The sequence below is a fragment of the Pygoscelis adeliae genome, unplaced genomic scaffold (assembly GCF_000699105.1).
Source record: "Pygoscelis adeliae isolate BGI_AS28 unplaced genomic scaffold, ASM69910v1 Scaffold45, whole genome shotgun sequence".
Lineage (NCBI taxonomy): Eukaryota > Metazoa > Chordata > Aves > Sphenisciformes > Spheniscidae > Pygoscelis > Pygoscelis adeliae.
Window position 1 is genome coordinate 10,089,054 of NW_008825114.1, and position 22,093 is coordinate 10,111,146.

Consider the following 22,093-nt stretch of genomic DNA (forward strand, 5'->3'; position numbering starts at 1 on the left):
CCTCCTTTTCCTACAATTAAAGTCTTTCTAAAAAAAAAGACCACCAAAAAATCCTAATGATGAAGACCTAAAATGTTTTTACTGTAGGTTGCCATACACAACTGAAGCTGCAGCTGAGGCAAGTCCTACCTTTCCTCTGTATGTTCATTCATTCATGTGTCTGTGCTTGTTTAGGTTTAGCTGATGCAGCTGATTTTTATTTATTTGCTTCTTTTTGGTGGAAGGGAAAGGAGGAAATCTGGATGAGTTTTGTTCTGGGTTAGGTCCCTGCTTAGTTTAGCTGCTGCAATGTGGCACATAAGCATGGTGATGAGAGAACAGGACACTGTGAGGGATGATATTATTTCTTTCCGTATCAATTTGGGTTTGTCATGCATAGTTACTGCCAGGTGTCTCATCTTACTCCTGAGATGACAGTGGAATTCTTTACAGGCACTAGCAAATGGCAAAACAGACTAAATTTTTTGTTTCTCAAACTGTTGCTGTGGTGGCAGCATGTGTTTCTTATAAAGGTGCTTTGGTATGAAGTTTCTCCTAAGGTGTGCCCCAATACTTAGGCATTAACATAACTAACATGATTATGCAAACAGCTAGGGAGGCAAGCAATTTAATCTCAAATAGGGCCTGTTCTTGCCAACACCACCTTCAAAACCACCTGAAAGCTGTTTAGGGAGTCTTCAGAGACTCTCATATGATGCATAAATGGGTAATTAAAGTCTGTGAGCTGAGGCAGTGGAGTGATATAACCTGTCTTCCCCACCGTTTGGCTTTTCTACAAGAATGCTCTTATAGGCAGTTGTGCTCTACCAGCTTTGCACAAGCTACAACAAGGTCTAACTTCACTGCATACAGTAGTAGGAAATTCCAGGAAATCATGTTATATTTTTAGCAGAAAGGAAGCTGTTTTTTTCTAAGAATTTCCACCTAAAGACAAGCAACATGAATAGCTTCTGTGAGACCAGAACTGCTAGTTCAAATAGACTGAAAAAATTATAATGAAGTTCTCTGCACTGGATGGACTGCCGACTCAATTGCTTGAAATCTGCTAGGCAGCTGAAGCAACAACCCCTTTATCTACCTATTCCAGCCTGCTTTCTGCTTACTCATTTGTATAATACAATGAATGCCTGTCTGTATCTACTGCTACTGTAGATAGTGAAGATGCTACTTGACTAGGTGCTCCAAATGTTACTGTTTGGACAGGTCAAGAGAGATCCTGTGTACGCTCACTGTATGTTCTGTTTTGTACAGAAGGGAAAATAGGACACCATTGCTGTTTAGCATACATTCTCCATAAGATAAGGAGGAATTTCTTTTTCTTCTGGGGAAAGTGTATCACAAAAAAACTCACCTCCCTAAAACTGACTTGTAGAAGAGACACCCTGATCTAGTAGATTTTAAATTGTCTAGAAAGGCAATTTAATTAAAAGAACTCTTAATCTGTTGAACAAGTACCAAATGTGCCAAAGGAAATTAATAGATTAATTAAAGGTATTGCAACTATGCATACAGAAAAGACACTATAGCCAGCTCTAATGGGTAGAGAAAGCAATCTAACTTACATTATTATTTCACTGAATCTGCCAAGAAACAACCAAAATAATCATCATCCTAGAATTGAGCAACTTTGTGGCACCAACAAAACTCAGATAAAATCTAGATTATATCCCTTACTGACATCAGCAGTTAGTTTTTCATAACTTGTCTCAGTTTTCTATTAGATGTTTAGAGGACTGGAGTAAAAGTCTAGTACTACCTTGAGTGAACATGAAAGAAAAATGCTTCACTGATACTGCAGCAACAAGCTAATCCTGGTGCTGTGCTGCAGATGCTGGGCTCTTGTTTGAAATAGCTAAAAGTTAAAAAATAACACCAACCCTTCAACCATTAATTCTGAAGACAGTGGTGCTCTACTAGAAGAAAACTGCTGGTTTACTCTGATCACGTTCAGGTTCCCTCTCAGGGAAGAAGGCAACACACAGACCTGCACCGGGATTGAACTTGGAAGCTGGACAGAGGATAGAGCAGTTAAAGTTGAAGCTGTGATGGTGGGTTCAGCTACGGTGCTGCCCAGGGCACTCAGAGTATCTGCTTTTTCCAGGCCTTGCTGCATGCACCCAGCTTACACCAGCCCTCGCACTGTGACCTTATCATCCTTTGAGCAGCTAGGAAGGAAACTGGTTTGCATTCTGCCTACTGAATAACCTTCCCCCCTCCCCCCCCCCCCGTGTTTTAAAGCTCGTTCAGTTTCTCAGTCCAGCTCACCAGTGCTGGGAAGGAATGAGTAGCCGGTGAAACTGTTGCTGAAGTAACACATATGCTATTCAAAATCCCCTAACTTGTCTTTTAATTTTCCATAGCAGAATTTTTCAAAAGAGCTCAGTGCATCGGAGGCACTGCTGTAGTTCAGTCCCCATTTACACATAAGCATTTTGAGTGGCCCTAATAATAATAACAACAATCTGCTTAGTTTACTGATAATAATTGTGGTAACCAAGTATCCTGTATCACTAAGAGTCACCAGGCTGAAAGCCTTTAGGCTGAAAGGCTGATTTGATCCCAGAAACCTAACACTTGTGCTTTCATCTCCTTCCTGCCTTAGGTTTGGTTTGACAGGAAGCATGTGTTTGGTTCTCTTGCTGCGTCCTATCTAGCACAACAGAAAGTGACAGGAAACTTTCGAGATGAACACGGCAGTTATAATGAAGGTCGCCGGCCAGATCACTGCTACTTGGTGCATTTTCAAGTAGCCTGACAATTAAAAATTGACCTGGGTTATAACATGAATGCATTAGAAGATGAAAATGAAAGAAGAGGCCATATGCTCCAACATACTTGTACGGTGCTGATAAGGAGGACATAATCCTTTCCTCCAGATTCAGTGCTATTGCTAGCTCTGAATGGCTGTGGCAGTCACTAAAAATAATAAAAATTACTTAATTTAAGTTCTATTGTAATATGTCACTGTTTTATAGCTTCTTTTTGTCTTGAAAATTTTAGTGGTGGATTTTTTTAGTCACTTACAGAATATATAAAAGAGCTAGTACTGTAGTGAGCACCTTTTCAATCAATTAAAACATGGGAAATTGTATTATGTAAAATGGCTTTCCAATTCCAGTTAGCAATACCATTCATCCTCAGCTTAACATTTCAATAATCTAGTAGACCAGTTTCCATAGTTTTCAAATTCTTTTCTTTCCAATAGATCAGTTTCCTTAATTGTGCTTTTAATGCCCTAGGCTGCAGTGAGGTAAATTAACAGTAACCTGCTTTTGACAGGCAAGGAGCCTTCCAGGTGCCTTAGCAGACAAAAAAAGGCAATAACCTTTAGATTATGTTCTTTATTCCAAATCAAGTCACTCAACTTTTCCCAGATATTTTTACTCAGTTTTCAAGAATCTACACTAATCTGATTTATCAAGTTATTTTTCTCATATGTATCCTGAGGTTTTCTATTTTATAACTGAAATGAGTCCGTTTCTTACTCTTTGCATACAAATAACAGTTTGGGGTTTTTTCTTCTTTTTCTTTTTTTTTTTTTTTTATTCTTTTTCTGGGTCAGCCACTAACCTCACACAGATCCTTTGTATTTGCATTATGGTTTCCCTTATTTGCCTTGCCTTACGTTACAATATCTTCAGACAGGGAAATATTTTACTCAGTGCCCTCATTTAAATTCTGTGACTCTGAAATTGAGCTTTGCTGTTGGAGTCTTACACATGGTTGGGTTCTTCTAGGATCTACCAGTATTTGTTTTAGTTTGTCTGTCTTCTGTAGGTATAATAGAGCTTGACAAGAAAAGTTAAGAACACAACCAAATCCTTTAAGTCAGAGCAATGTATTTAAAAATATATTGTTTTCCCCAAAAACCCTAAGTTGTGTAGAAAAAAAAGATGATATAGAAAAAAAATCAGCTAAGAAAAACATGTCAGGATGGGCCCTGAGCAGATGTCACCTGTTAAAATCCATGTCACATACTCCAAGACAGGATGCTGGAAATTTTTCTGACAGATACTGGTCTAACTATACTTTGTAAAAATAATTTCCTCTGGATTTGGGAACCTAGGCCTACTGGGAGATCCAGTCACATACAAGTAATGATCTTTTATTCTGTACTATGAAATCATATGAATTTTACCTATCTTCATACATTTTTATTTTTTAGGGACTTGACCCTACCTTCATTCTCTCATTTAAACAAGCAGTATTTCAGAAATCCTTTAGCAGAAAATGTTTAGGTACTAAAGTCTCCACTAACTTTCATAAAATTAGTTTGTCTACATCAAAACCCTTTATCTCTCTTCCTTTCAACCAACTCGCCTTTGCTACACGTGGGGGTGGGGAGCAGAAATGGTCATATGGCTTCAAAGTATATTTTACCAACAGGTATGTGATAAAGTAAAAGTTGTGGCTTAGCATCAACAGTTATGGGTCAGTCTTTAGTATATTTTGGCACCAGCTCTGTGAATTGCAGTAGTGATGCTGGAAGGAGGTATTTCCCAGTGTTGATGTGAAATGAGTTTAGTATAGAAAACATTCTGGAAAAGTGCACATCACCTGTCTGTAGGTAATGTTTGTAATCCCATTTAATAGCAGACTGATGTTAATTAACCATGTTGCTTGCACCAGGCAGTTAAACATTAATTACCTCTTTGAACCACTAGATTATTAGGACGATGTTGTAATACCTCCTCTACAAGCAGGAGTTTAAATGCTGTCGCCCTTAACTTTGAGTTAATCCCAGCCACCCTTTGTGCCTTTTCAAGTTTAAGGCAGATAGGTCCTTCTGCAAAAATCAGCAAACCTGTTGTTAACAACACATCAACTCTTGCTGGCCAGGCCAGGTGCACTCCTGCCCACATGGGGCTCTTGAGCCCAAATGAGCCCAGTGGATTTATTTATTCTGGACCAGGCGGTGCTGTTTTAGCTACCTGCATGGCATGTCTGTGCTGGGCATACAGAGCAAGGAGATGCTCTTAAGAAATAACATATCACACACTTGTAAGCCTTGCATCCTGACGCATTCAATTCCTGTTGCTACAGGGGCCCCAAAGAGCAGAGGGGATTTACTTTTACACCGGAGCAAACCCAGGTGAACCTACCTTGGGGCAGTGAGACCAAAAGCATTTATTCTTTCTTCTGTGCATGTGGCACTGTAGCACTGAGCAGCTGTTGCCTGAGAGATACATAAATCCTTAACAACAATCAGAAAGCAATGAAACTTAAAGAGTTCAGACAAAAAAAATCCAGACTACACAACTCAGGTACATCTTCTTTAAGGACTTCTACTAGAAGGTAAAATACAAGCACCATGCATACTCTTCCCTCCCTCTTTTCCTCCCTCCCTCCCTCCCCACTAAATTTAATTTGAATTGCTGCCATGCCAGGAAACTCAGCAAACAGGGTGTTTAGTAACTAAGATAATGCCCCTGCTCCCATGCCTGCTCCCTAGGGCAACTCATCTTTGGAGAGCTCTTGTCAAATGACCAAAACCAGAAGGGGCAGAGAGAAACTTAATTTTATTTTCACAGGAACTAGTCAAAGCATTTTGCCTTTGCTGCTTTTTAACCTTTTCTGCCTGCTTACCCACTGCAACTGAGGGCACAGAGCAAAAGAAGGTCTCTTCCTCAGTATCTCCAGTCTCACGAGCTTTCTCCTTCCTTAGCAAACAAGACTTTCCCCATGCTTGCCTCCTTGGTTCACCGTCTCCTGCCTCCTTTTCTCCTCCTGCCATGATCCACTGGGAAGAGAGGGCACATCTGAAAGAAACGCTAACAGACCTTGCCAAACATTACTTCAGGTGGCCAAGGTACAAGGAGAAGCGAAGTTTCAGTAAAACTCTTTTCAGATGGTGTTACAGATCCTACTCAGGGCAAGAGTACTTAATTGCTTTGGTCCTGAAGGCTGTCTTCTCCCCTCCAGCTTCCCATCCCCTGCATCCCAGCAATATCTGGGATGAAAATATGGTGCAAGTCCCCTTTAACTATGCATATAGGCAGGAGAATCCTTTGGTGGATTACCTGTCCAGCTTTATTCTGCAGTCTATGCTGAATCTGAAAACCTTTCTAAAATGATGTAATGATTATATATTCAGATGCACAGAGAAAATAAATGAGGTTTCTCTCCGCAGCTGAAATCTTTCTAGGTACTTCCTAATCAGTAAAATTTGCAAACACACACTTTTTTCCTTTTTGAATTACAATTCAAAATAAGAACTACTGCATACATCACATTTACAATTTTGCTACGTTTACTTAAGTGTAAGAGTAACGGACTGACATTCAGGATAAAATAGAAATTTGAGTCATGGACGAAGGTTCCTATTTAGAAATAGTTTTCACTATTTTAACACAACACTTAAAAGATATTTCTTAGGTTCTATAGTGTCCTGGTTTCGGCAGGGATAGAGTTAATTTTCTTCCTAGTAGCTGGTACAGTGCTGTGTTTTGGATTTAGGGTGAGAACAATGTTGATAACACACGATGTTTTAGTTGTTGCTAGGTGGTGTTTACACTAAGTCAAGGACTTTTCAGCTTCCCATGCTCTACCGACTGAGAAGGCTGGAGGTGCACCAGAAGCTGGGAGGGGGCACAGCCAGGACAGCTGACCCCAACTGGCCAAAGGGACATTCCATACCATGTGACGTCATGCTCGGTATATAAAGCTGGGGGAAGAAGAAGGAAGGGGGGGACATTTGGAGTGATGGTGTTTGTCTTCCCAAGTAACTGTTACACGTGAGGGAGCCCTGCTTTCCTGGGGATGGCTGAACCCCTGCCTGCCGATGGGAAGGAGTGAATGAATTCCTTGTTTTGCTTTGCTTGCATGTGCAGCTTTTGCTTTACCTGTTAAACTGTCTTTATCTCAACCCACGAGCTTTCTCACTTTTACCCTTCCGATTCTCTCCCCCATCCCACTGTGGGGGAGTGAGCGAGTAGCTGCGTGGTGCTTAGTTGCCGGCTGAGGTTAAACCATGACATATAAGACTTTTCATAAAAAGCAATCAAACAAATATTTTAAATTGAGTACAGTCACTTCTGCAGTGTTGTATAACTGAGAGGCATACTCATTTATTTATTTATTTAGGGGAAGGATGAGCAGAATAATTTCTTCCATACTTCAGAGTAGCTCTAGGCTTAAATACCTCCGTGGAAGGGGAGCAACTAGTGCAGAGAAAGTGGGACTTAGAGAATGGATTAGATCTTGTATGTAAGGGGTGACTTTGTTTCTCGATTTGGTAGCTATTTCTTAGTTTAATTTTTTAGTAAATTCAGAATCTCAAACCCTCTTACGAATAATTGCTTTTGCATGGCTGCCATTTATTTGGCAGAGAATAATTAAAAAGCTCCAGGGTTTTCTTTTAAATGAAACCCTCAGCTGCAACTGTCAAGTTCAGTTTTCAAAAGAATTCTTAAAATAAATACTTTGGGAAAGAGGAGTCATTCCTAAATGTCTCTGTTCTATCTTCGTGGGGATGTAGTCCCAAAAACCTCAAAGCCCACAAAAGCTCAGTATTTTTCAGGTCTAACTAAAACAGTATTGAGCTATATACCACTAGGATTTTGTATATTTCTGAAGTCATATTTCTTTTACCTGTGAATGTATCAAAATCTGCAGTCAATACAGTGGGCTTTCACCCTTCTTGACCTTTGAAGGTTGAATTTTTACTAGTAGGCTGAAGAACACTCAGAAGATATTAAATCTGCTAGACTGGCAGCTCAGCTGTGTAATCCGTGTACTTCAGTTAATTTTCATGAAACTATGAGAAATTTCCACCAACTAAGCATCTTTCTAGCATTAAAAATAGTCACATGTGGAAAATTTTCAAATGAGAGGGAAAATCCTCCACAAGGCTACCTTTCATCACCTGAAGATGAATGACACAGACTGGAGCAGTCTCTCAAAAAATTAAAAGTATGTTAAAAGCAGAAAACATTGGAAAGTGACAGTCACAGTGGAACAGAATGACAGGCAACATATCAAAATATTTCACATAGCTCTGTCGGAGATGCTATTGTTAGTGGTTCAGCATTAGTCACCAGTTGCTTTCATCCAGTGGAGGTTAAACAGCATATTTGGACCAGCTGCTGGATGGAGGGTGGTGATTTAATGACAGAGGCTGAGGTACTTGGTGGCTTTCAAGTGAGCCCTCAACCTACCCATGCCCCTGAGACTAGTTGGGCTGCACCCAAGGGTGCTGAGGGAGCTATCCGACGTCCTCACAAGGCTGCTCTCCTTCAGTTCTGACAGGTCATGGAGACTGGAGGTGGCCTCCAATGACCAAAACAAAGCAAATGTTGTACCCGTCTTCAGAGAAGGGCAAATGGAACAGTCTTGGGAACTACAGGCTGGTTGGTCTTATTTTTGGTCCCTGGGAAAATCACAGGTGGAGCAAGAGCTCTTGGGCATGTATGAGCACACGAGGGAGAAGACAGGGACTGGGAGTAGTCGGCAAGGATTAATCGAGGCTAAATGATGCCTGACCTGCTGGATGGTGATCTGTGATAAAATGACTGGATTTGTGGATGAGGGGAGAGCAGTAGGTGTGGTTGGCCTGGATGTACATGAGCAAGGCTTCAACAGACACTGTGAGGAGAGGCAGCAAGAGCTGGACTGGAGAAGGGTAGCTTCGAGGTGCCCACTTTACCTACGAGGAGGTTACCAGGGACCAGGCTTTTTGCCAATGGTGGCCATAAATGGAAACAGGAGATTTGCCAGCTAGAAAAAGCAGGGATGGGGAATTTCCATGGCAGGATAACCAAGTACTGGGACAGGCTGCCTGGAGAGGCTGTGCTGTCTCTGTCCTTGGGAGACTTCAAGCCCTGGCCACATAAAGCCCTGAGCAACCGTGTCTGACCCCACAGCTGAACCTGCCTTGAGCAGGGGGTTGGACTGGAGACTTCCTGCAGTCCATGCCAGCCCACGTGACTGTTTTTCCGTATTTCTCCAGCAGTTATACAGTTACAAAACCACTCCAAAGGAATGAGAGCTGAAGAAAAATATTTCCAGAGTCAGACAATCCATTTCTTATGCACTAAATGTTTTAAACAATATGTAATACCTGAGGCTTGCTGTAAGTCTTTTCCCATGTTGCACACATCCACTTTGTCACCCCCACAAATACCAGTCCCCACAAAGCCCCAACACATTGTTCCCTTTTTTCACCTGTTCTGTTATTTTTAACTTAGTATTCTTTTCACAAGAATACTGCCACACCTGTCTGGGATTAAATTTCATCAAATGTTTGCTTACATTAATATACATACAGAGCATTACACTCTGAGGTGGGCAGGCTGCTTACTACATGTAATGTAAAGGTATCTGCCCATTACTGGCAGTTGTATTTCAGAGGATCAATTAGCCGAGATGAAGCTGGGAATAATGATTCTTTAAAAAAAAGCTAGGAAATAATGAAGACACTTAGCACTTTCTGGTACTGTTGTGACCACCATTTGGCTCTGCTCACATCCTCAAATGAAGCCACAGACTAATCCATTCGTGTGATACAACAGTGGGATGCTAGGAGATGTGTCCCCGCTTTTTCTTGGAGTGCAGTCAGAAGGAAAATCAGTCTGCACTACCATTGTTAGTGGTTCAGCACTGGTCACCAGTTGCTTTCATCCAGTGGAGGTTGAACACAGTGTCCAGTTTGGACACAAAGAGGAGTCAGCACAATCAGGTCAATCTTCTCCTATGTGCTGCTCTAAGAAGGTATTTGGCTTTTTGGCCGTTTAAAGATTGTTGTAAAGGTAGCTACAATGATGAACTGTAGGAAAGCAAATCTGTTTTGTGTGATTATTTTCATGTGGGCTCTCTCTTTCCTTCCTAGGAAGGTCTGTATGTCTGGACGTGTATGGTACTTTTAAAAACTACTGTAAAAAAGGCTAGATGCGTGTGTGTTTGTGTAGCTTGTCATCTCTTTGGACAGGAGAAGGTACTTAGAGTAGTTTGTACTGAGAAACCACATTATGCAGTCCTTTGATGGGAACTTGATACCTAATATGTAGTCTATCAATCCTATGCAAAAGCTTGGCTTAGAATTGGTGCATCAGAATATACCAATGGAAGTATAATTCTTTATATATAGGCATTGGGGTTACAGTAGTATAAATGATTTTTGGCAGAAGGCAGTATTTGGTTAAATGTTTGTTAAGTGCTACTCTCTTTAATTGCTGGAAAAAAAGAAGGAAAAATAATTCCACCAAAATGATTTCACTTTCTGTGGAGTGCTCTGTGTCATTTGTTGGCAAAGGTAACGGAAGGAAAAACATCAGCAACAAAAAGTGACCATGAAATGTTTTTTTTTACATTAACAGCACTGGCTCCAATCTTCTTTCCCATATTTGGTATTGCCTAAACTGCAGTAAACGACTATGATACAATTTGTATTTCAAACTGCTAGCCTTGGCCAATTTTCAAAAAGCACCTAATGTGGGAACTTGGATAGTTATGTCCAAAATTACGTCCCTGACCCACTGCACCTGAAGTTAGAGGAATCTTCTTTCCATCATATTCTTATCTTTGATCTTTCATGCTTTACCTAAACATGTGAATCTACATCTCTCCTTCCACCTGGCCTGGCCCATGCTGCATAGCTCAGTGCCTAGTTTGTTTTTAAGTCTGCACAAAGACATACTGCTGTAGGCACACTCAGAAAGCTTTCATTCCCTTCCTCTCCCCTCTGTCTTAGAAGAACAGCACACCCTCTGTTTTTTAGAAGAATAGGAAATACATGTCTCTGTCTACACAGGAATTTGGTCTCTTCTCTAAAGAAGTCACTAGCTCTATAGAGACAAGTGGGTTAAAGACAAACACTTCTCCATACTATCGCCTTGGCCAGCCCCATGCAGCTGGTAACTCCCTGTGCCAGTTGTTCATGCTCTCTATGGAGCCTGGCACTTGAGCCCAGAACAGGGAATCAGGCACATACTTCCAACATCCCTCTGGAAGAACATTTTAAATGCTGTCTGTAAACGCAGCCCAATGTGTACATGTTCACTGATGTTTGCAGACCTCTGTGCAGATATTGCATGCTATTCGCACTTTGTAACTCTAAAGGAGGAAGTATCGCTCTATTTGTCGTATGTCAGGTTTCTTGTGTCATTCTCTGAGGTCATGGTACAAACCAATCAATATCAGAGGCACACCACCAGACTGGGAGGGTGGCTCAGACTGATGGTTAAGTCTCAAGAACTGACATTGGAAAAATGCCAGGCAGGAGAATCCAGGAAAACACATCAAAGCAATACAAGTTACAGTAGCCTGGACTCTGTATAGTTTCAGAAAGAAAAGTTTATCAACCTCAAAATGCTTATGCAAATGAACCTCAGCTGGAGAAAAAAACCCTCACTACCCTGCCTTTTAAACATCTCATCTATTACCATATAGAAGATTCTTTGCCTTTATTAAAAAAACGGCAGGTAGAATGAAATGTCAGCCTGAGTGTTAAATGGCAATCTGTAGAAAAGGATTAGGCTGTTGGATAAAACACTGTCAAATAATATCTAAGTATATTTCAAGAGGCCATTGGCATTTTTTTCTCACTGAATCAATTCCAGTGCTGCAGGTCAACATGCAAATCCTGGCTTCAGAGCTGCTCAGCCCCCATTTGATCATGTTATTCCTGCCATAAGGAGTCCAGCTGCTGGGCAGACTTGAGGCTCCATGATGCAATTTCAGTGTCTACTGCGCATTACAAGAGGGTTCACACAGTACATTTTCTGTTAGACAAAGAACATCAGCAGAAGTTTAGAAAGCACAGTGACTTCTAGGCAAACTGAAATTGTCTACATTAACTTAGAGCCAAAAAAAGTCTTAAAAATGAGCTGTGAAAAGCAAAACCAGTGATGAGACTCTGCTTAGCACAAGCACTTCCTTTTTTTCACATAGTAGAGAGATGGTAAGAAGGGACAGAGCATTCAGTGTTAGATGTGAAGAAGTGGCTAGGGAAGCCCATGTAAACCTTGGGAACGCAGTAGTATAGAAAAGAGAATGGCACGGGTCCATTAACTTTTTCTGGAGTCCTGGCAGTGGACACATACTCAGTGGACACATACTGGGGGGAAAAAGGGGAAAAAAAAAAAAAAAAAAAGAGAAAAAAAAAGATGAGCCACAGTATGGCTTTTACTAGAGTTAATTATTAACTTGTCCAGAGGAAATGAAAGGCAGCAAAATATCACAGGGTTATTGATTTCATTGTAACTGTATCCAAATCCCCTACTGCGGCAAGTACTATGTAAACAAATAGGAAGACAGACCACCTTCTCCAAAGACCCTATATCACAAAAATCACAGAGCAATGCACTAAAAGGCAGGTGAGACAAAGAATGTATTTTGTTATACTGACAAAGATAGAACAAGAAAATAATGTGGAATAAAATAGATTGGAACTAGAAAAATGGGGAAAAAAACCAGGAAAACAGGAAGGCTGATGAAAGAAGAGAGAGCAGAAAGGGAGGAATAGAAAAACTAACAAAGGGTAATGATAGTAAAATGTCAGGACATGGTGGAGGAAACCGCTGTAAGGAAGTTTTGACATTTTAAAAAGTTGTCCTTTCTGTCTGTTCATCTCTATCCATCCACCACTACTGTGCTGAATTATTATAAATTACTTAAAGTTTTACTTGTGGAAAACTATAAGTTTCTGGCAACAGAAGCTGTGGTGATCCTGACCAGGAGACCACTGTACATTTAGAAGCCAGTGACCCACACCACAGCTAACCTGGGCAGGTGCTGCATGTCCAGCGTGGCCTTCAGGCTGTGCCATGAGTGCTGTGCTGCATGCCTTCCTCCGCCGTAGCCTGTGCATGGTTCCAGAGGAGCCTGTGGGCAGCTCCCACTCAGCAGTGGTGATAAAGCCTTGTCTTTAACAGTGCAACAAGAAGTTCTCTGGAGAACATCTTTGCTTTTTGACAGTAGAAATTACGAATAGAGCTGCTTTCTTGCTAGGTAATCCTGTAACAGCCATGAAAAGGGTCGGCAAGGGGTCTTGTGCATGGATCCAGAGTCCTGTTTGATGCCTGGGGCTCCCAGCACCTAAAGGGACGTAAGATTATCTATGCTTTTCTCTTATTGTGTTAGCTCTAATAAACAGCATTGAAAGCGATACCTTACAAGGTCTGAGCACTTTTCTTACCAGGGTGGCAATGGACCAGCATGTCCTGGGCCAAAACCAAAAGCCTAAATTAATATCACTTTAAGGAGCTAAAACCAGCACCTAGTAATAAAACTAAACCATAATAAAGCTAAAACCTTTACATTATTCTCCCAAGAAAAACTGACATAATGTCCTCCCACCTGCAAGGCAGTACGTATGCATTCAGTATGAATGACATCAGGCAATGCCAGAAGATTTGACAGTAAACGGAAATAAAACCCTTTCACAGAGACTCCTAGGGCTTTTCCTCCCTGGAAAGTTACATTTCTGCCTTACCTAAAATGGAACAACTATTTGGGAAAATCTCTCCTAGTGGAAAATTAGTTCAACATAATAATACCTTTATCTTTTTTTTCATCTAATTCTTGACTTAAATAGGAACAATGCAAATATTATTCTGAAACAAGGCCACCCACACTGACTTTTACTAAACAAAAATGTCTGAGATAACTCCACAAACAGAACAGTGCAGATCAGGATGCTCATTTCCATCTTCAAGTTGAAAGAAAGGTAGTTAGGCATTACACATCAATCATCTTAAACAATGAGGCATATCTCTTGTCCCTGTATGCAGTCATATCCTGGTGTTTTCCCACAATACATCCACAACCTTGCCTAAATCATAGCAGGAAGCCATCTAGTACCCACTACATAACACGTCTTCATCTAGTCTGTGTAGGCTGTTCTTTAGGCCTAAAAATAAAATAAATAGAGCTTTTAGGTTTATTACTACCAGACAGCTAAGATTGCTTTTCTTCCTTTGGGAGTACCCACCCTGCTTACTATAGTGATTTACGAGATACTGTAATCCAGACATCTTTGTCATGAGTAGTACAGTCACTACAACTAGAATTAGAATATATTCCAGACACTTCATACGCACTAAATGGACATCAAACTACATTATGTGCTTATACTGCAAGAAAACCATCTTATTATGTGTACCCTCAGCATCAGGGTGATTTCAAGATGTCGATCCAAGGTTAATGAATTACAAGAGCACAAACTCAGCATCAACAAAGACCCAAATCAATGCAGGAGGTCTGGGTCTCAAAATCCCTTTCTATCACACCTAGATAAGAAAATGCACCCTGTCATAGCAAAGCAGGACTGAGGGAGAGTCGTAGCGAAAAGCAATACTGCCATAGCCTTCCTGCTACTGCCAGCTCTGCAGATTTAGTCTCAGGTGGCTTTGGATGAGGGGGCTGCTCCCCAGCACGATGGTCTTCTGGGGCTGCTCACAAGACTGGCAGTGGCTACTCAGCGCTGGTGAGCACTGGAGAAACACCCAGTGGCCTTGGCCCGGGGGGCACCCGGAGGGGAGAGTGAACAGGGGACAACTCGCACATCCTGGAGCTCGACCGAGGCAGGAGGGCACTGGGTCGGGTGAACAAGGAGCATCTCACTTTTTCTGCCTCGATGCTGAGTTACCCTCGGTGTGACAGTTAAGATCGACTTCTCCCGCCTCCACTCTAAAAAGGGCACATACTTTGTCAGATTTAAAAATCAGAGAATCCTAGATGTCTTGAGAATTAGTGTAAGTGTTAAAATAATTTTTATTCACCAGAAATTGAGAAGGTTGACAGTAGGGATTGGTTACAGCCAGCTACTGCTGGCAAGCTAAACCACCGAATGCATATTATATTTTATTTTATTTATCAAGATGTTACCTTTCTTCAGCTAGGCTGCTCATCTTTAACAGTAGCATTGCCACAAAGATAGCACAATATTTATTCTTAGTCCTGTTACCACAATTAAGGAAACATTAAAACCCACAGAACATTTCTTTAGAGAAGGTGTTAGCTGACTGACTGACTTCAACAGGTCCAAATAAGGTGTGTGTCTAACAGTACTAGACAATCTTTAAACAGAAGCCTTTTATCTAACAGTAACCAGCTGCCCCCTAAATTCCTCCATTTTATCTTTTTCCCAACCCTCCCAGGATCATGTAGCATCACATGTGGACATGCACAATTTTTGCAATGTCAGCCATTTATAAAAATTAAAAGTTGGGCATTTAAAAATAGTACATTATTTTCACTAGATACTTAAAAACAATGAATATAGCTTTATGCCTTCATTCAGCGCAGAACTTTATGCCGTTAATTTTAAAAAATCATGCACTTTTAGATGAAAACCTTTTATTTAGACTATCATTACAAATTAAACCATTAAATAGCACTACTGTCTTCATGATAGAGAAATGAAAGAGAAGTATAGCAAACTATGTTTGTGTTTAGTTAGATGTATACCTGTGTAAACACAAAAAAAATTTAAAAAATGCACAATGCCTTGGTGATAAAGAGAGGTTCCATTATGCTGTACAAGACGTAATTTTTCAAATGTCAGAGATGGTTACACTATTTGTTAAGAAAGTCTGGAAAGAATAAAATAGCAGGAAGAAGAGAAAACCTTTCCCTCGTGCCCCCTGCACTGCTTTTTATTTCACATGCAATACCCGATTTCACATACAAAACTGACAGAAGAGCAGCCCTGCGCCTAAGCTTCTTCCATGGTGAGGCCACTTTTCTGGGAAGGGGACATATGAAGTTGAATGCTCAAAGCCTAAGAAGGACATTTGTAGGTGAATATCCTGTTCACAGAGCAGCCATTGACGCTTGAATATTAAGGGGGTCCAGCTGCATCAATGCAAAAGAAAATCTCCTTTAGCTTCTTCCCTAGGGATTTACTTGTCTCCCCTGTATCTGAATCCTGGCTGGACTCAAGTAACAGATAGGTATTGGGCAGCTTGTGCTCAGGTAGTGTTAGGTAGCAACTGACTAGCAGGTTTTATTTTTGAGACTGGGTTGTGGAAAGAAATGCATTGCAGTTTCGGGCTCATGCAACAACAAAGTGCCTGAATCCTGCTTTACATGTGCACATCATTTAGTGGCTCTAATTCAAGGTTAAATTGACAGTCCTCTGAAGAAACATGATCCCAAACCCACCAGCATGTCAAGTTCTTTTTCCCTAGTTTACTTTGAATCAACAAGTGCCATCTACTTCAGTCAAACATGTTTTCCTTTCACATTTATCCAGTCCTCTGTTTATTAGCCTTGTTCTGCACGCAGGAACAAGCTGTCTGGAACAAATTGGTCTCGGACACCATCTCACCCGTCACATCATCAGGACTGTTGAGGCCACCTGAGGTGCCTTTTTGGCTCCAAAAGTCACAGTGCTTGGCTATAGCGTGGTGCACAAGAGGACTTTATGCCATCTTGGTCTCCTAGATGCTACTCTAGGGCTAATTTTAACTCCACTTGCTTCAGCTGATCTTCAGCTTCACATCTTCCTGCTTGTCATTGCAAGGACAGACTGGCAGCCACAGAGAACGCTACATGGCTTAATTTAATTTTTCACAGAGTTGTACATTTGCTTATTTCCAGCTCCCTTTCTCTCTCCATCTGGTAATAAATGATGGGAAGTCATGTCAGCAGTTGCAATACCTTTAGGAAGTTTGGTGCCTATAATTTGTGTCATGTATATTACACACTTGTAATTTGTTATGATGACTGATGACTTGTTCCGAGACCTTCTAGGCTCAGCACTGAATCTCACACACACAGGAGCAGACTGAACAGAGCAAGGATTCACCTCATCTCCTGTGCAGGTATATTAGGTAATCCCAATCTTGTTTATAAATCCTGGGTAAAGAAAGACACTTGCAGATGTATCCTACAGGGAATGACATCAATACCTTGACTAGCTCCAGCTGGGTAGCAGTACTTTGTATTCTCCAGGGTTTGCTCCATTCATAGACAGAGAGAATTACCCATACTGAAGAATAAAAAAAAAAAAAAAAAAAAAGACAGAACTGAACATCATGGTAGAAAATAACTGTGAATATTAAGGAACTAAGTAAATTAAAAATAAATAAATAAATCAAGAGCCATCATGATGTGGAAGTTTGTTAACTAAACCAAATCAGAGAGAAATTCTTCTTCCTTTGTTTTTAATTTTTCCATGACTGCATCTGGAGTTTCATCATCAGTAGATCAGGAAAATTTCTTTGTAGTATAAAAAGGGTCTTGATAAAGCAGTGGTCAAAAAGAGCTTTATATCATGAAACATGGCTTATTTCCCATCTGTATCAGTTTTCCTTGAGGTATCTGACTTTCATTTAGCACTTTACAAGATTTATCCCAGATCTGTATCTCTTGAAATCAATCCCATGCTATTTTTTTTATTTTTCTTTTTCTATTGGTGGTTTCATTTTGAATGAAAACTACCTCTGCAGCAAGCCCTGAAGTACAACTACACTACTGATTCACCCATATGCAGAAAAGGACCTGTCCAAACAAATTCCTGCATTTAACCTCATTAAAGACAACCAAGATACAATTGTTTTTCTTGGCTGGACATTTGGTTACTAGCTTAGTCCACACAGCATAAAGCATGTTTGTTTAAGGCTCATAGGAGATAAAAGGTCAGAAAAGAAAGCCAGGAATTCACTTACATTAAAAAAAAAAAAATCTTTTAAAAGTTTAGAGTAATTGTTATGCCAGATAAGGTTTTGAAAAAGAAACAAAACCTGTTCAGCAAGTTTGAGTCTGATACAAGCCAAGAATCACCAGGAAATTCCAGTTCCACAGATGTTCTACCAGTACCGTAAGGGTCACTGTGTTTGCTTTAACTTCCCTGGCTTTAAAAGGGATGTAATAGCTTTTTACATTTATTAACCAACATTCACATTTAACTTTCTTAAGAGCAATGGGGAAATGCTAAGGAAATATGTATACATTCTTAAACATTTTATTGATCTAATTTCTTATGGAGCACCCTGTCTTTCTAGAATAATTTTTTTTCAGTCTAAAATTACTCAGTTATATATTTTTATGCACAATGAATTTGCTTTAATGATAAACTCAATCTCAGTGCTGGCCAGCTGTAATAGGTCATTTCACTCCTTAGTTAGGCACTTCAGTCAGTGTTTTTGAATGCTGCTAATCATGCTGACTGCAGAATAACAACATGATACTTGGATTTGGCCAGGTGTTAAATTCCAAACCACTATAAGTTACTTTATTGTCCTGATTACAGGCTGGCTCTTTTTCTGTACACAAAAGGGAAAAAACTCAACCCCAACCCCAAATGGTTGCCAACAGTAGCACTGTAAGATGTCACTTCAGCAAACAGCCACAAAACCATCAAATGACCCGTGGTTTTCTCTATCCCATCTCCAGCTGTCAGAAAGCTGCAGGGCCACGGCACAAACCCGCCTGCTCTGGACACTCCTACTGCCACGGCTGTGGTGCTGCTGCCATTGCCATGTCTCTTCCCACTCCATCCTCAGCAGGGGCAGCAATGCCAGGCGTGCCGGAGGGGTAGCGAGAGCAGCGGCACCAGTGGTGCCGGCAACAGCAGGAAAATCACAAACACCAGCAGAGCTGAGGATCGGAGCAGCAGCAGGGGTGCCCAGAAAGGAATAAAACTGAATGTAAGTGTGAAATCAAACGCCGTTCTGAGTCAGCTTATGATCAGAATAATGCAGGTACCATCCAGCAAGCTGCAGATGGGTTTTAAAATTAATTGCACACAACAGAACATACTGCAATACTGGTTTCAAATACACTTGTTTATAGCAAATGGCAACTATTTTTGTCACAATTATAGTAAACAAGAGGCAAGCATTGTGCTTTTCAAGTATGGGGACATATCATGAACCGTCCCAGTTCTCTGGGTTGCTTGCTGACACCGTGGAGTTGGTGGAGTTTTCTGTATCTAGATTTGAAACTTTGTTTCCTAGATTTCTCAAAAATTGAACATGTGTCTCTGCAGACGCTTTCCTGGGTGCCTTATTTTACTTTGGGGTCTAAGCCCTAGGCTGCCCATTATTTTGTCAGGTCTATTCTGAATGAACTGTAACTCCCCAGAGGAAAAATATGGTTTTATTATGGACTGTTTCCCCTGTAAGGGATTAGTCAAAGAAAAGATGGGTAGCAACTGTATCCTTTTTAATCATTTTGGCATCCCATCAGAGTCATCCAGCTGTACTTATTTCCAGCACAGTGTCATGCCAGGCCATTCTGGGCGCAGCATTGCAAACATTTGCCACATGCTGTGATTGTGAACCCTTCAAGGAAACAGGTGAGCCAAACTGACGGGGACTACTATTTGGATGGAGGGAATACCGGTTAGTCAACTTTCTTCTCTTCTCTGTCTTTGGTGGAATACAAGTTCTCCATGCCTCAGGATGCAAAACATCCTTATCTTGGAAGCACTGCACACTTCACATGAGTTGAGCCATCTGATAAGAGCAGATAACCCTCAGGAAATGCTTGTCACACTGAGCGGGGAATTCTCATTACTGTTTCTTGTCTGTTTTCATGGAATAGATGGGCTTCTACATCTCTCCTTTTAAATACGTTCAACATTTGTAAATACCCTGGCTCTTCCAAGTCTGAGACTCTAGCCCGATCAGCTCACTTCTGTATCCATCCGAAGGGAATTCACTGAATGCAAAGGGTGTCCCAACTGACTGTGATTTGGTCCTGAAGTCACTTCTGTTCACTTTCATCTGGGAATGAGGATTCAAAGCAAAGTAGTTATATAGGCCTGACTACAGTGACACAGACTTTCCTCCTCTCTAAATTATTGGGACCAGGAGTAAAACTGGAGAAAAATAACAGTTCTGTTGAAAAGTCCTGAGCACATACTCGTGGAAACTTTTAAGAGGCTAATAAATAAGACCATTTGAGTGAATGAGGCTTTTATTCTCAGCTTGAGACTGCAGTGGCTGAAACTGATATGCAGCCAAATGAATATTAGGCACTCTCAGCAGAACTGAACTCTCTTGTTAAGTAGTAGTTACTCCTATTCTGAAGTAAAAGCTTTAGCTAGTCTGTGATTAATATTCTATATTGATTTGGTGTGAGGACAATGAAAGAGGATTTAAAAAGTAATTATATCTGCAAATTTGAAGAAATACTTTCCGAATTTGATGAACAGAACAGCAAACAGAAGACAGTAAGTCTCTGAAGAGAAAACTGGCTCACATGTGTGGAAATATATGCATACCAAGGATGTCTGGAGGTAGGTACTTAGATAAGTAAGCCAGCTGAGGTTGCCTTTATGCTAATGAGCAGCACTCAGTGGGCTCACCCTCCTGCCACAGCCTCCAAGATAATGCATGTGCTTTTTAAAATATTGCTGATTCTTAAAAACAAATTTATAGTACATCATAATGTGAGGATATTAATACTTTGCCAATACATGGCCCCTTCCCTCAGAAAATCTGTGCGGCCCTTTTTACACTGGTTAGTACTTACAAAAGAAATCTCCTATGACTGCAAAGAAACCCCAGACTGGATTGTGTAATTCTGTTTTGATACTACTGATGTTACCGCTCGTTTACACCAAAGAACAAAAGCACAGATATAACTTTCTGAAACTTATACACTGAAATCCATACACATACATTTAAGTTGTCACTTGTATTCACTGGTATTTAGGAAAGTTCAAAAGGTGTTATCTGACCATTTCAGCACTATTGAAATTAAATTCATGAGCAGTGTGTTCACAAATTAAATTTCATTCATTTTTTGGTCAAAGTCACAAAAAAGAGAGAAGCAGAACCACAAATGTAATCGATGTATTATGTGAAACAAAGCTTTATCTTAGCATTCATACAGACAGCTTCTGCTCACCAATGTAAGTGTTCACATTTTAGGAGATGGGAGAGATTAACTGGTTGGTTTTAGCTGCACACATTTGCATTTACTCATTCTGGAAAGTTTTTGTCAAGATGAGTAGCTGCATACTAACTTTTACTACTTATCAGGGTACTCCCCACCTACCAGTAGTAGAAATACTAGCAAAACACTTTGGGTATATTAAGTTTGCTAATAACAACAATAATAGATAGCTCATCCCCATCTTTGAAATGGAGGATTAATAATAAAAATAATGAGTAAACTGTTAGGGGATTGCAGTGGGACTAGAAGGAAAACATAAAACTAACAATATGATTCACCTTTTAGCTAAAGGAGTCTGAGTGCACTGTTCCAGTTAAGCAATTTCTTCTTTGAAAGACACCAAAATAAGTATTCAAATTAGAAAGCAACTTGAAATACACTATGTTTGTTTATCCAGACTACATTTAATCTGGTGCTAAGCACAGAGTTGTGTTACTTAACTCACCTTTGCTCCTAGGTGTAAGCAATAAGGGTGAGTATATGTACAGGACTGGAACACAGTGTTGTGCTGGGGAGCACCAAAGGCAGGTACAGCCAGTACTGCTGCTTATAAACTTAGTAAAGCATATGAATGAGCATATTGCTAAGAAAAACAATAAGCCTTTTTTTTAATGCTTCCTTCTGTTGCTTAGCTTTATTTTCTACCTGAACTTTCTCTCCCACACTGTCAGAGTGTTACCTTAAGGAAAAGAGGAGGATGAGTCCATCCTCCTGAAGGTCTGAGACCCAGGCAAGGGGATGGGCTTTCTGGTTTGTACGGTCTTGTAAGACCTTTGTACAGTCGTGTTTGTAAGGTCTTGGCTTAAGCTGTGCTGTTCCATTTGCTATAGCACTACATTAAATACACCTTTCACTTACAATAGCTACAGACCTACTTACCGCATGAAGATCTTTTAAGAATAATATACCTAATGTTTATCAAACATTGAGGTCTTCACAGGCTGAGTACTGCCAAGGGGTTTGGGGCCTATTTCCCCAAAATTTCTTCTCCCCAGAACAGAATTAAAAAAAAACCATGAAAGGTCATTTAATAGGAAGGGTAAGAAAGCAAAAATGCAAGTAATGCATAGACTAATTGGAAAACTATGTAGCCAGTATAGAGATGTGAGAGGTCTGAAACTAAAAAATGTCTCATTGGGGAAGGGAAGAAAAATCTGCAACCAGACTTTTCCTGGGGGATTTATATAGCTGTAGAAATTGAGCCAAATAAATAGTCTGAATTCAACAGTGTTGCCAGTAGCTACCA